We start from the raw sequence: 13,938 nt of genomic DNA, 5'->3' as shown, positions 1-13,938 counted from the left end.
GGGAGGGGATGCCATGACAAACAAGTGAATTAGATTTAAGTGAGGGAAGGCTAAGAAAGGTCTCCTGCCTTGATTTTCCCTCCAGAGCCATCTGGGTCCAGCGGCCAGATATAGATCAGGATGACAGGAGATGGTCCTGGAGGAAACAAGACAACTTGTCCCTTTTCAGTTAAGGTCTTCATTAAAAAAAAAAAATAGAGCTCTTTCTATTACACCATATTGTATTTCTGGATATTTGGGAGACAAAGGATAGCAAGATTTTTCATTCCCAAAGTTTTTTAAGTCCTTTTTCCTTTTCTTATGACTTGAAAGCCTCCAAGAAATATACTTTTAAAATAAATATATAATAGTTTTCTCAGAAGTATTAAGTTTTTAGATGGCCAATGATGGTTGCAATCAGCGATCACTGAGCAAAGTGAAGCTAGTTAACCCAGTAATAGGTTTGTTTCCTATCTTTGTTATCATTAGAGTCAAAACCTAATCAAGCTAAGCTAACTGTTCACACATTTGTAAAGAACAAAAATTCTTAACTGAAGATAAACAGACCCACCCAGAGTCCATAGATATATTTCAGAAGTCTGTAAAGTTTTATGTAGAAAAATATATAGTCTTTATTTTCATCAATTTCTAACTGAAATAACATTATTCTGAGAAAAGAAAGGTTCATCTGGGCCTTCACCAGATGACCAAAAGTGTCCAAACACAAAGAAAGTTTGAGAACTCCTATTAAATGAAATTGTCCCATAAGATGAGAAAACATTTTTCTTGAACTTATAGACATAAAATTGATGATGTTTTGTAATGGGCTGAGGCTTGAGTTGATGCACTGAGGTCCCAAGCACATGAGGCTAAATAGTAATTGGACCATACTCTATTAATATATAAGCTTGGAGAAAGAAGGGCCCCCACCCACTCATTGTGCAAGTCCTGATGTGTTGTATAGGAAATGACGATTTTGGTGGGTGGAGGCAGGGGAGTGGAAAAGGAAGGGGAGGAGAGACTTTTGGGATTGCCATTGCTACGGTTGGCTCAGCTCGAGTATCTCTCTGCTAGCTGGCTTCCTGTCGCAACTGCCCATATTTGCTATCACAATCTTTATTCACCTCTTCACTTCAATAAATATTGAAGATTTTCCCCTTAACCTGAATTCCTGACTCCGGCTGATTTTAAATACGCGGTCATTACAATGTTTTGAAAGACATTTCTAACCACCAATTGCTTTAATACTGAATTTAGCTGAAAATTTCTGAAAAGTATTTTCTAGTGCTCAAAATTCAGTTTAGCAGATTTACTACAAAAACAATTCTTTTAAAAAGCACCATATCATATGCTGATATCTGGAGATAGCATTATGTAGTAAGAGGTACATATATTCTTTTGAAGTAGCATACAGAGTTAGAACTACTGAAAGTGAAAGATAGGTGACAATCACATACATCAACATTCTCAAAATCACAGAATTGCTTATTTGGAAAAGGATAATCCTTGTTAAATTAAATGGATAGAAGAGGTCATTTAGCCCAAACTATATCAATCAGAACAACATATGCAATAAGTAGCCATCCAATTTTTCCTTGAAGGTCCTTTATTGGAGAAAGGGAAGATCCTCTATAATACAGACCTTTCTACTTTCGGGTAGCTATAATTGTAATAAAGTTTGTTAGGGTTTTCCCCCTTGGCCTTATTTGGTTTTTGATGCTACTTTTTTTTTTTTTTTCCCTTATGAGATCCCAAGAACAAGTTTATTTCTTCCTTACCAAGAAAGCTTTTCAAATATTTACTGATGGGGATCTATTAAAATTTTTTTTAAAGAAAAACGAACACCTAGTTGGAAAACTATCACTGATATAAAAGACTGAAAAAGAGAATAACAAATACTTCTTTTTTTTTTTTTTAATGCTGCTCACCAGTATCAGTCAATACTCTGAAGACCACTATTTTTAACTCACCATTGTGGGTACTTGACTAATTAGAAAATTAATTGAAATGACACTTTCTAATACACAGATGGGAAACGTGTTATAGGCAACACATTGCATGTGTATTAAAGAAAATTCCTAATCCAGCACTTCTGGAATGAGTATCTAGAGTTACCATATCCATATACTTCTGCTTTAATCAAAGTTCTTAAATAACAACAGCTAATTATAGCTAGCATTATTCAACTTTTAGATTTGCCCAGTGCTTTACATATCTTATTGAGGCCCTGTAAAGCAGGTGCTATTATTATTCCTATTTTATAGATAAGGAAACTGAGGCATATGAAGTTTAAGTGGCTTGCCCCCAAATCCTCTAACAAGAACGTGTCAGAGGCAGGGATTTGGACTCAGGTCTTCCTAACACCAAGTCCCAATGTGTGATGCACACTATCTCCTTTCTTGAAGTGAAGGATTATCTACTATTGAGAGCACATTATTAAATGCTTAGGCAGGATCTAACATCATTCATTTGTAGTTGTTGTTTTTCAGTTAGGTTGGCTTTTTCATGACCCTATTTTAAGGTTTTTTTGACAAAGATGCTGGAGTGATTTGCCCTTTTCCTTCTCCAGCTCATTTTCCATATGAGGAAACTGAGGGAAGAACGGTTAAGTGGAGTAAGTAATGGAGGCCACATGTGAAATCGGAAGATGGCTTCCACAGGCCCAGCACTCTGAGGGCCACCTAGTTGCCCCAATATAATTCTTATTGCAGTGAAACTGGTGACTGTAAAATAGAAGAAAACAGATTTAACATGTTCTAAAGACCTCTTACCTTCTACCAATAACCCACTGAATGGGACTGATTGGATGGAGTTTTTTCAGTTTATGAGACTAGGCCTAAATCACATGATCCCTTATTCCCAGAGTCAGAAGATCAGGTTTTGGAGCCTGGGTTGCAGGAAGTCACATGATCTCTAAAAGGTCAAACCCTAAGCCAGTGACAGGAAGTGACTGTGACCCTCAGGAAGCAGACAACATTGGTGACCATTGGTCAAAAATGGTTACTTCCTTTTAGTCTAGCCAATGAAAAGGCTTGGGTCCTTTGCTATTTAAAGCCGCTTGTCAGGTTCCACAAGCACATGGTGGGAGCTGGGATGTCTACCAGGTGTGCTGGGCCTCTCCCTGCAGGGACTGAATAAATGCTCTCTTTGTACCAGAAGATGTCTCTGATTAGTTAATTTGGGAAAGGGGGTCTTTCACCATCCCACACACCATGAATCCAGGGAAGAAGCCATTGACAATACCCCAAATCAGTGTTACTGTTGCATAATTGTCTTCAGGCCTTAAACAAATACTCACCAATCCCAAAGCCTGGAATACCTTCTGAATCTGGAGGCCTAGACTCCAGAGAGTCTAGAGACTAGAGAAAAAGTGAATTAATGAAACCTTTTGGAGAACTAGATGTTATTGCTCATCTCCAGAATATTCCCCAGGAACCAATAGATTAAAACCAGGAGCTGCTGATCAATAGTGGGAGCTCTGTGGGTGTCATGTGTTGGTGACTGATTCTGCCAAGTTCTCTATCCAGCAAATTATACTTCGAAGCTGATCAGGGGTAAAGAGGATAAAAACCCTCAGAAATGGGCTTTTTTATTTTTCTTTTTCCTCTGGATTCTGGAACTTTATACTGTATTAGACATTTAAAATTTGAGTAAGAAAATATTCTGTAACAGTATTTACATTGGCCCTGATTTCTTCTGGTTTAATCTTGATTGGTTTTAGGCCTACTACATGAATGTATACAGTATTTTTTATAGTGACAGATGGATGAGTTTAGATAGAAAAAGCCAAATAATTTAACTGCAGTTCTCTCTGTTCCTTTAAGTTCTTAAATGTAAACTCTGACCTCTGAAGCAGAGAAATTGCCAGTGATTATAGACCACAGGAACACTTGTCATCTAAAGAAAAGACCAAAATGAGAATTTATTTTCTAAATTAGCAATAGCCAGCTCTGCTCCATGCAAATCTACTTTAATCAGATACTGATTAGTAGAACTGCCAAAGTCATTTAGCATTTAAGACATGTTGATATTAGTCCAAGTTCATATATGTCAGCCTAGAAATGAAATTCTTTCCTGTATTCATCTTTAAACTGGATAGAAATTCAGAAGAATGCAAATAAGAGACAGATTAAAAAAAAGAAACTAGAATGACTTCAAGCCTGATAGCTTTTTTCTTTCAAATTGGATTTTCCCAAACCCTGCAACAACTCAAAAATTATTTTTGGAGGGTAAAAAAAAAAGTTCTGTGGAAATCAATATTGTGCAAAATTCAAAATTACCTTTCCTTATAGCCAGAAGATACAAGCAAAAAGAAGTGGCTTCAGGGAAATAATGCCTCCCTATTCTTCCTCATCCCTCCTTACCATCTGACATTTTAATTTAAAAAAAAAAGAAAAACTAAATCAAAGGAGAATTTACACAATAAATTAATTGTGTAAATTTCTAGTTGTATGGGGTTTTCTTTTTTTTTTCCCTTTGATTTCAGGTATATTTCAGAAAACAACAAAGGGACCTTCACTGAGCAGCAGGCTTTATTGACAAAAACTATTGCATAGAGCCAAGGAAAATCATCTCTTTAAACAAACCTAAGGGTCATAGTCTACTGTCCCTACGTCCAAGGCATAACACCTAGAGCTGGTCTCTGAAACTCTACTTGTTTTTGACTGGAAAGCTTTTTCCTTTTCTTTTTGCTTAATTCCAATTTAAGTCCTCCCTTCTCTGTGAAACAATAGCAAACTGGTGAGGATAATGCAGTAGATAAAAGCAATTGACTGAAAACCAAAAGTCTGTGAGTCCCAGGAGTATACTGGTAAATGTTTTAACAACTGACTGGGGAAAAAGTAGACAAAACACATTTTTAAATTTAATCTGCAGAGGAATTGTTGGAAGTTGGAAGAATAAGGCAGAAAATTGCCTGAATCTCCCAAATTCTATCTTCCCCTCCCTTTAAAAACTTAAAATAACACTTCAAAGTGAATTTAAGAGTAGCAGAAATAATTAAAAATTGGGATAAAGCTGTTGTCCTGCCTACGACAACTTGGAAAGAGATCAGGAAAAATTTGACCTCTGGGGTGGTAGTTTGGCCAGAGCAAAGTGTGGATAACTTAGATACCAGTTGTCACAAAGCAAGCCCCTGGGAACAGCTGTATGAGTGGCAGCTTTAGCTTTGGGAACTTTGACCCCATTGTAGGTGTTAAGATCAGATGTGATTGGGGAAGAGGGAAAGAGGAACCCTCTGTTAGCATTGGACATGTGTTCCAGGTATGCTGACTAGACATGATTCTAGGTTGTGGCTGTGGGTGAAGAAGAATGGGCCCACACCTGTCAGTGAAGTTACAGAGAAGCAGGACATTGCTGGTTATGGTCCCTCACAGGATTGTGGAGTGTCTGGTTTTGGTTCTAAGGTACAGGGATGTGCTGATGCTTACAATCCCCCAGAGGGACCACAGGGAACAAAAGTATTTGCAGTAGCAATGGTTGGGGGAGGGGAGTGATAATGAGGAGGAATACTTGAAGTTACCCATAGATCAAATATTGAGAAAATCAAAAGGCAAAGACCTCCAGATAGCAATCAAAAAATAATAGCATGAAAAACCTGAAGCCTGAAACATCATCTTACATAACTTGGGAGCGTAGCCTGAGTTTAATATAAACTTATCAGTTAAGAAATAGACTTTTAAAAAATGAGCAAACAACAGAGAAAGAACCCAACCACGGATAGCTACTGTGAGTGATAAAGATCAGGATTCAAATTTAGAAGAGTATAATGAAATCAAGGCAGCTACTTGTAAAGCTTCAAAGAAAAATATAAAGAAATCACAAGCCCAAAAACACTTCTTGAAAGAGCTTAGAGAACACTTTAAAAATCAAATAAAAGAGGTTGAGGAAAAATTGGGGAAAGAAATGAATAATATAAGAAAACCAAAATTATGAAAAGAAAGTCAATCAATCAGAAAAAGAGATCTAAAAACTTTCAAAAGAAAATAACTCTTTAAAAATTAGAATGGACCAAGGAAAAGATAACAATTTCACAAGACATCAAAAAATAAAAATAAAACCAAAAGAATAACAAAAGAAAAGAGAACATGGAATATGTCATCAGAAAAACAATTGAACTTGGAAAACAGGTTGAGGAGAAATAATATAAGAATCGTTCTATTACCTAAGAGCTATAATCTTTTAAAAAGATTGTAGACATTGTACTTCAAGAAATTATTAAGGAAAATTGCTCAGAAGCTTTAGAATTAGAGGATAAAATAGACACCGAAAAAAAATCACTGCCTGAAAGAGATCCCAAGATGAAAACTCACAGGATCATTATAGCCAACTGTCAAAATAAGGAGAAAACACTGCAAACAACTAGAAAGAAATAATTTAAGTATTGTGGTGCCAGGGTCAGAATAACACAAAATTTAGCAGGTTCTACAATAAAAGACCAAAATACTTGAAAGTGATATTTTGAAGAGCAAAGAAATTGGGTTCACAACCAAGAAAAACCTATCCAACAAAGCTAAATGTCATTCTGCAAGGGGAAAAAAGAGAATATTTGATAAATTAACGAACTTGCAAGTTTTTTGGAAGAAAAGATTAGAACTGATCAAGAAATTTGAATTTTAAATAAACAAGAGAAACCCAAGTAAATTAATTATAAGGGATTTAATAAAGTTAAAGTGTTTACTTCTTATATGGTAAAGTAACAAGTAGGTTGGTTGGTAGGAATATACATAGATAAAAGGCTTAAAGTTTAATTGATTATCATAGAATTATCTTAAAAAATGAAATTGGACAGGGAGAGGTATGGAGCAAATTATCTCAAAAAAAGATATGCATATGGAAAAACTGTTACACTGGAGGGGAGAAGAAAGTGAAGGGCAAGTAGTGAAGGACTCTTATTCTCTATCAGAACTAGGAGGCACCCTTTAGAAGGGTATTTAAGATAGGGAGACAGTTACATATGACAGTAAGGAAAAAAAAGGTAGAGAAAAATACAAAACTACTCATTGTAACTTTGAATGTGAATGGGATGAACTCACTCATAATATGGAAATGAATAACATAACAGATTTTTTAAAACCCAGTAACTGATAGTACATTGTTTACAATAAACACTTTAAAATGAGTCACATATAGAGTAAAAATATGAAGTAAAATTTTCATGTTTCAGTTAATATTAAAAGAGGAGAGGTTAGCAATCATAAACTCAAAGTTAAAACTAAAATAGATTTAATTAAAGAAGAGACAAACTATTTTTTGATTGCTACCCTTCTTTTAGCAAGTTCTACAATAAAAGACCAAAATACTTGAAAAGTGGTATTTTGAAGAGCAAAGAAATTGGGTTTACAACCAAGAAAAACCTATCCAACAAAGATAAATGTCATTCTGCAAGGAGGAAAAAAAGAGGATATTTGATAAATTAACGAACTTGTCAGTGTTTTTGAGGAAAAGATTAGAACCCTCAATGCTAAACTAGATTTAACTATTGTCTCCTTGATTCCACTTAGTACCTTGTTTCAAGTTCTGGCCCATAACAGATTAAAACATCTCTTTGAATGAACTCAATTTCCTGGAACAAAATTAAAACAACAGGTCTAAAAACCCTACTTTGAAGGAAGACTTATGGGCTTCCCTGATGACTTTAAGATGCTTGTAAATCCTTCAGGACTATCAATGGTTATATTCTTTAAATGTTAAAGTAGGGGAAGACCATTGCTAGAATAATAATCATAATAATTGTTATAATAATAATAGTGATTGATATTTATATAATAGTATATGATTACCTTTCTAAAAATATATTTCCCATTTGATTCTTAAAGCATTCTTGTGAGGTCAAAGCAGTGTAGGTATTTCATCCCAATTTTGTACACAAACTAGAGTTTGTCCAAAACTAGAGTTCAAACAGACTTAAGCCTTCTGACTTCAAGACCAGTTTTCTTTCTTCACTTGCATGGAATGCCTACTATGAAACCAAGCAATTTGTCATAGCTCCCAACTACTATATCCTGCTCCAAGCTACTATCCTGCAAACTCCTCATGGTAGAAACTTGGTATCAGGCAAATATGAAGCAGAAAACACAGGTATATCATCTCAGTTACTTGGACCAAATTCAGTGAGGGGGGGAGGTTGCACAGCTAGTAGAGAGTAATTTGAACTGAAGTACATATAATCTGTTATGGGAATAGTTCATCTGTTTTCTAAAGAATGAAGCCTTTGTCCCTAAGGATATGAATGGGGAGGAGCATACCCTGAAAGAGCAAACTCATAGCTATAGGTTCCTGGGAATAGTGATAAGGGTTTATTGCTTCAGAGGATTTCAAGAAGTATACATCATTTACTGCAAAAAGGAATTTCTTTCCTCAGAAAAGAAGCAAGACTTCCCCCACTCTCTTTGAATGAAGCCCCATTTGCCCTCCACTGGTTTATCATTCTAGTTCAGTCAGGTATATAAAGGAGATGCAAGCCCCAAATAAGGTTTCCTTTATTTAATTAACTAAAATGCCTCTGTTATTCAGGGACAAGATCAGAAAATGTCACCTTCTGTAATGGAAGCCAAAAAGAATCAACACAAAATAGATGTGATTAGCCATCTGTAGAAATCTTCACAGGAAAATGAAGGGGTTGTACCAGATTATTTCCAAGGTTCTTTCCAACTCGAATAGAGCATTATTCTAACCTAGCAGAAGAGATTTATATATGTGACTGAGGAGACTGAGTATTGTTACTCTGAATTCTTTTAAAATACAAATAATGTTAAATAAACCATGGATTGATCAATTGTAATTTGTCTACTATAAAATAATATAGACTAATAGTGAATGTTGAAAGAAAAGAATAAGCTATTAAAGGATATATCAGCATTTCTTCAGCACTGTCTAATGAAGGACACACAGAATCCCTAGAATCCCTAGATTATTCAAAAGTACATTTGATAATTATGTGAACTCATTTTTATACAACAACATTTGTATGGCTTACAAAAAGGACCTTCCTAATAACACTGTAAGGTGGACAGCATATTATTACTTCCCTTTTTGTAGATAAGAAAGATGGCATTGTAGATAAAATGCCAGGTCTGAAGTCAATAAAACCCATCTTTCATGAGTTCAAATCTGGCCTCAGATACTTACTAGCTGTGTGACCCTGGGTAAGTCACTTAATCTTGTTTGCCTCAGTTCCTCATCTGTAAAATAAGCTGGAGAAGGAACTGGCAAACCATCCTAGTCAAGAAAACCCAAAAAGTGGTCACAAAGAGTGGACATGACTGAAAAAGACAATAATATAGAAAGGAAAACTGAGACTCATTGTTGAAAGGACTAACCCATAATCACTGAGTTAGGAAGTGGTGGAGTGAGTCAGAATTAGGAAACTATGGTGCAGTGGAAAGCAATTGCATTAAAATCAGAAGATCTGAATTAAAGTTTTGATTCTGCTATTTACTTCTTGCATCACCTTGGGCAAGTCACAACATTATTTCTGAAATTATTTCTAAAATGAGGTTAGATTAAATGACCTTTGAGATCATTGCCAGTTCTAAAGCCATAGATTGTGAACTTTGAATACAGTGCTCTTTTTACTCCATATTGGGGGAGGAGGTAGAATGGGGGCGGTGTCATTGGCATTTATCAAGTTCTAACATAACTGGAATCAACTATTTCAAAATAACATCCATTTCCCTCTGTTTTGATTTCAAGCTTGCCAAATAAACTTCTGCTCACTAAATTGTTTTCTCCCAAGTACTATGAGACCAGGAAAAAAGATATCTGGGATAAAGGAAATTTTCATTTCAGTTATTAAAAAAACATATACCATGCCACTGAAAATGTGACTTGACAGTTTTGTTTATGATAAATCAGATTCTATTTAGTGTTCACCATAATCCTTTAATCCCTTTTTAAACTGATAAAAATTACTCCATCCTTTGGCTCCACTGGGAGGTGGGATATGCTGAGGGAGAGAAGGTACTGTTCTTTCCTTTCTAAGGTGACAGCTGAGAAGCTAATTTGAAATTAAATTGCTATTTGTCTTAGTTTCCTCACCTGTAAAATGAATAGGGGAAAGAAATGGCAAATTACCTCAGTATTTTTATTTTTAAAAATCCCAAAACCAAAAAGGGATCATGAAAAGTCAGACACAAAAGGGAAAATGACTAAACAATGATCATGTCCTCTCCCCCCTCAAATTTCTAATCTTCTTTTCTTCTCATTTAGCAGTTCCCTTGTCATCCTTGTTGTTCTCTTATGAACAGTCTAACTTGTAAGAATTCTTAAAATATCACAGAACTGGATACAATATTTTAGATGAAATCTAAAAAGGGCACAATGGAGTGAGACCATTATCTTCCTATTCCTGGAAGTTTCACCCTTTTAATTCAACTCAAGATTTCCTTAGTTTTGGGATTTGTTTGTTTGCTTGCTCAGCTGCCAAATCACACTGCTGATTTATATTGAGCTTTTTCAGTCCACTCAAGATCTCTTTCAGAACAATAGCTATCTATCCATCCCTCCTCCAGCTTTTACTTAAGTTGATTTATTTTTTTGCTCAAGTATAAGATTTTACATTTATCACTATTGTCATTATTAGATTCAGGCCAATGCTCTAGCCTGTCAAAAATCCTTTTGGTTCTTTACTCTTTCATCCTCTATATGGATTATCCCTCCAATCTTTATATCACCTACAAATTTAATGAGCATGTCATTTATGCCTTTTGCCAAGTCATTGAAAAAAATGTTAAGTAGTACAGGACCAAGGACATATCCTTAGGGAGTTCCTTTGGAGACATCCTACCATGTTTATCATAAACTATTAATAATTACTCTTTGAGTATGTTCATCCACCCAGCTCTCAATTTATCTTCTTTTCATTTCATAAAGAAAAACAACATAAATGAAAACTACATGAGATAAAAGGGAGAAATTCCAGTTTTTGGAGGGAGAAATAATAGAAGAAATGAATAGGAAAGAAAAAAATCTAGTCCTCCAAGCCCAAGATCTCTTGTGAAATATAAGCAATCAAAATTTATATTCCTTTGGACAGAACACCCACACATATGACACTTTATATGAACAGAGAGAGAAGGAGGAGGAGAATGAAAAGGGGAGAAAGAGGAGGAGAAAAAATAGCATCATTGCCCCACTAGGAACTGACTAGTAGAGTTCCCAGGGAGTACTTACCCACAGATTGTTGCTTGACCTTCGTGGGAAGAGGACCAATGGTAACAGGAGGGTGATGTCTTGACTTGCAAGTGAATCTGATTTAAATAAGGCTAGCCAGGCAGAGTCCCCTGCCACACTCTCTCTTCCAGGCTCTGATAAAGCCCATTATGACTCAAATGGAGTTACTTGACTATGCCTTTACATCTAAATCACCTTGGCTTTCATGGATTGGCCAATAATAGGTCCCAGCCCAAAACTCAGTTGTTCATTGATTGATTGGGTTTTTGATGGCTCAAAGTAAGAGTAAATAGCATTTTTTTTTTCTATTATGGCCAGAAACTGAGGATTTCCTCTTCCAAATTTTTTCCTTTGTGAAGGCTAAGTAACCCATCTTTATCTTCAGTTCTTATCTAGCCTTTAACTACTGAATAGACATTGCCTCAGACTAACTGAGACCTGGGAAAGACTTTAGTTTACAAAGGCCAAGGTCTTCTCTAACATCCAGAACTATCACCAGTTGCCTTGACCTATGTCTTGCCATTGAACTTACATGAATCTGATGGAGAAAGTGAGACTGATGAACAACAATATTAATTCATATTGTTTCATTTCTTCGATAAAAATAACATGAAATACTTCAGCTGTGCTAAAATCTTGACAAACTAAATCCTCAGCATTCTCTTTATCTACTAATTTAGTAATTATGTCAAAAAAGGAAACAAGGTTAGTCTGACCTGACTTGTTCTTAATGGAAGCCTTGCTGGCTTTTTCTTACCACCATTTCCTTTTCTCCATATGATCTAACCATCTTTTTATGATCCAGGTTAAACATTTCCCACAAATTTAAGCTAAGTTCATTAGCCTATAGCTAGCAGGCTGTTATCTTCCCCTTAAAAAATGAAATATTTTCCCTTCTCCAAGCTCCCTTTCATTTCCCATCATCTAATAATATTGACTATACTTCAACAATTATAACTGTCTGTCCTTTTAGAATTTTAGAATGTGGTTATGTCAGGTATCATGAATTGATCAAAAACAGCTTAGTGCTCTCTTATTTCCTTAAATTATTTAGGTTAAGTATTTATGATGAAAAATTCTACCCATATGTGAAAAAGGAGCTGATTGTGTCTAAATACAGATTGTTTTTCTTCAAGGTTTTTATTTAACCTTTGGGTGGGAGATTTTTAGTTTTCTTTCACAACTTGACTTTTATGGAAATGTTTTATATAATTTCACATGTGATTTCTTAATTGTGGGTGGGGATAAGGGAGAGAACCTAGAACTCAAAATATCTTAAAAATAAATGTAAAAATTTGTTTTGAATGTAATTGAGAAAATATTAAATAAATACATTTTTAAAAGTTATTTAGGATATCAAATTTTTGTTAGTTATTTTGGTTTTTACTATCTCCATAATTATTTAAATAATCAGATCCGTATTAGCCACATTTTATTCATGACTATTGTACATTTCCAGTGGAAAGTACACTCTAATTTTCAGCGTAAATAGAAACAAAATTAAAATTGATCAAACTCTATCTTCTATTGTCAGTCATTATCCCATCTATCTAAAAGAGAAATCTTTTTAAAATTTTTTTATTCTCCTTTTCCTCTCAATACAGCTAAATATAAACAAATATATTTTTACTATTCCTAACTTCTTTCACCAGCCTCAATTCATTCTAAAGTTATTCCTGATACTTCTTATAGGTCCAAGCTACATTCTTGCATTCGTTCTCTGTAACTTGGCCTTGCTTTATATTCTGTAATTTGTTTTTAATTGAGTTTAATAAGTTACTTGTACAATTATATCACTTTCTTTTCATTTTCCTTTCTTTGAAATTATTTCTCTTTATTTCTCCAGAATTTCATTCTTGATCATTTTCCAACCTTTCTGGGCCAACTTCTCTAAATTATTTTATTGTCAGGAATCATACCTATATTTCATTTGAATCCTTTGAAATCTTCCCAAAAATCAAGGATATACACAGATTTCCTCTCCTTCTCTATTACTAAATCTAGAATGGAGTGATTCCATCTCTTCAAGGGTTTTATCATTTCCATCCAGTATTCAGTCTCTAACAACTAGTGAAAGATCTAGATATGAATTTCCTCTTGGTAGATTCCTCTACTATTTGAAAGATGAAATTATCCCTAAGCCAAGTTAAAAAATTATTAGCTGCTCAGTTTGGGGCAGAAAGAGAGTTCCAACAGATGTATTTATAATTGGGTAAATAGAGTAAATATAATTCAGTCTCATATCACACTTTGGTGTTAGTCTTATGATCTATTTCACAAATTTATCTCTTTTTTTTTTCATTCTTTCCAGGTATCTATAATGACAGGTAGACTATATCTTCTTAATATACAACTCTCTCTCTTTTTACCTATATTTTAAATAAGGCATTCCCATTTGGAGCCATGATCCAATCATGAGTTTTATCCCTCAGTGACACCTATGGTGATAAATTGGTCCCATTGGGCCTCTAGTTGCCCAAGTCTGTTGCCGAAGATTGAGCATTTGTAAATGGACACCTGAGAACAAACTTCTTATTTGTGGCTCATTTCTTGGATTTTATTTTCTATTAATTTCTGAGGCTCATAGCAAATATTCTTTTTTTTTAATTGTGCTATTCTTATCTAACCTTTATTCTTCCTCTCCTTCCTTTTGTTTTCTTTAGGAACTCCTTAATTACTCTAACAACCTGAAGTATGAAGAAGAATTCCTCAAGTTCCTACCTCTCATACTTCAAAGAGGAGGAGAACCTCTGCTGAAGTCTCAGATAACAGTCTCTTAGCTGTGGC

At 34.8% G+C, this 13,938-nt stretch overlaps 1 protein-coding gene across 4 annotated transcripts in view; it reads right to left on the bottom strand.

The window, feature by feature from the left end:
- Positions 1-11,259, bottom strand: part of PAK5 (p21 (RAC1) activated kinase 5) — a 455,979-nt gene extending 444,720 nt beyond the window's left edge. For all 4 annotated transcript variants that reach the window (XM_051975927.1, XM_051975928.1, XM_051975926.1 and 1 more), the window contains exon 1: positions 11,152-11,259. The gene's annotated coding sequence lies outside the window, so the exon portion shown is untranslated. The remainder of the gene's footprint in view (positions 1-11,151) is intronic.
- Between the last annotated feature and the right edge of the window lie 2,679 nt (positions 11,260-13,938).

The sequence above is a fragment of the Antechinus flavipes genome, chromosome 2 (genome assembly GCF_016432865.1).
Source record: "Antechinus flavipes isolate AdamAnt ecotype Samford, QLD, Australia chromosome 2, AdamAnt_v2, whole genome shotgun sequence".
NCBI lineage: Eukaryota > Metazoa > Chordata > Mammalia > Dasyuromorphia > Dasyuridae > Antechinus > Antechinus flavipes.
Note: the sequence above shows the minus strand (reverse complement) of the source record. Positions and strands in the feature narration are given on the sequence as shown.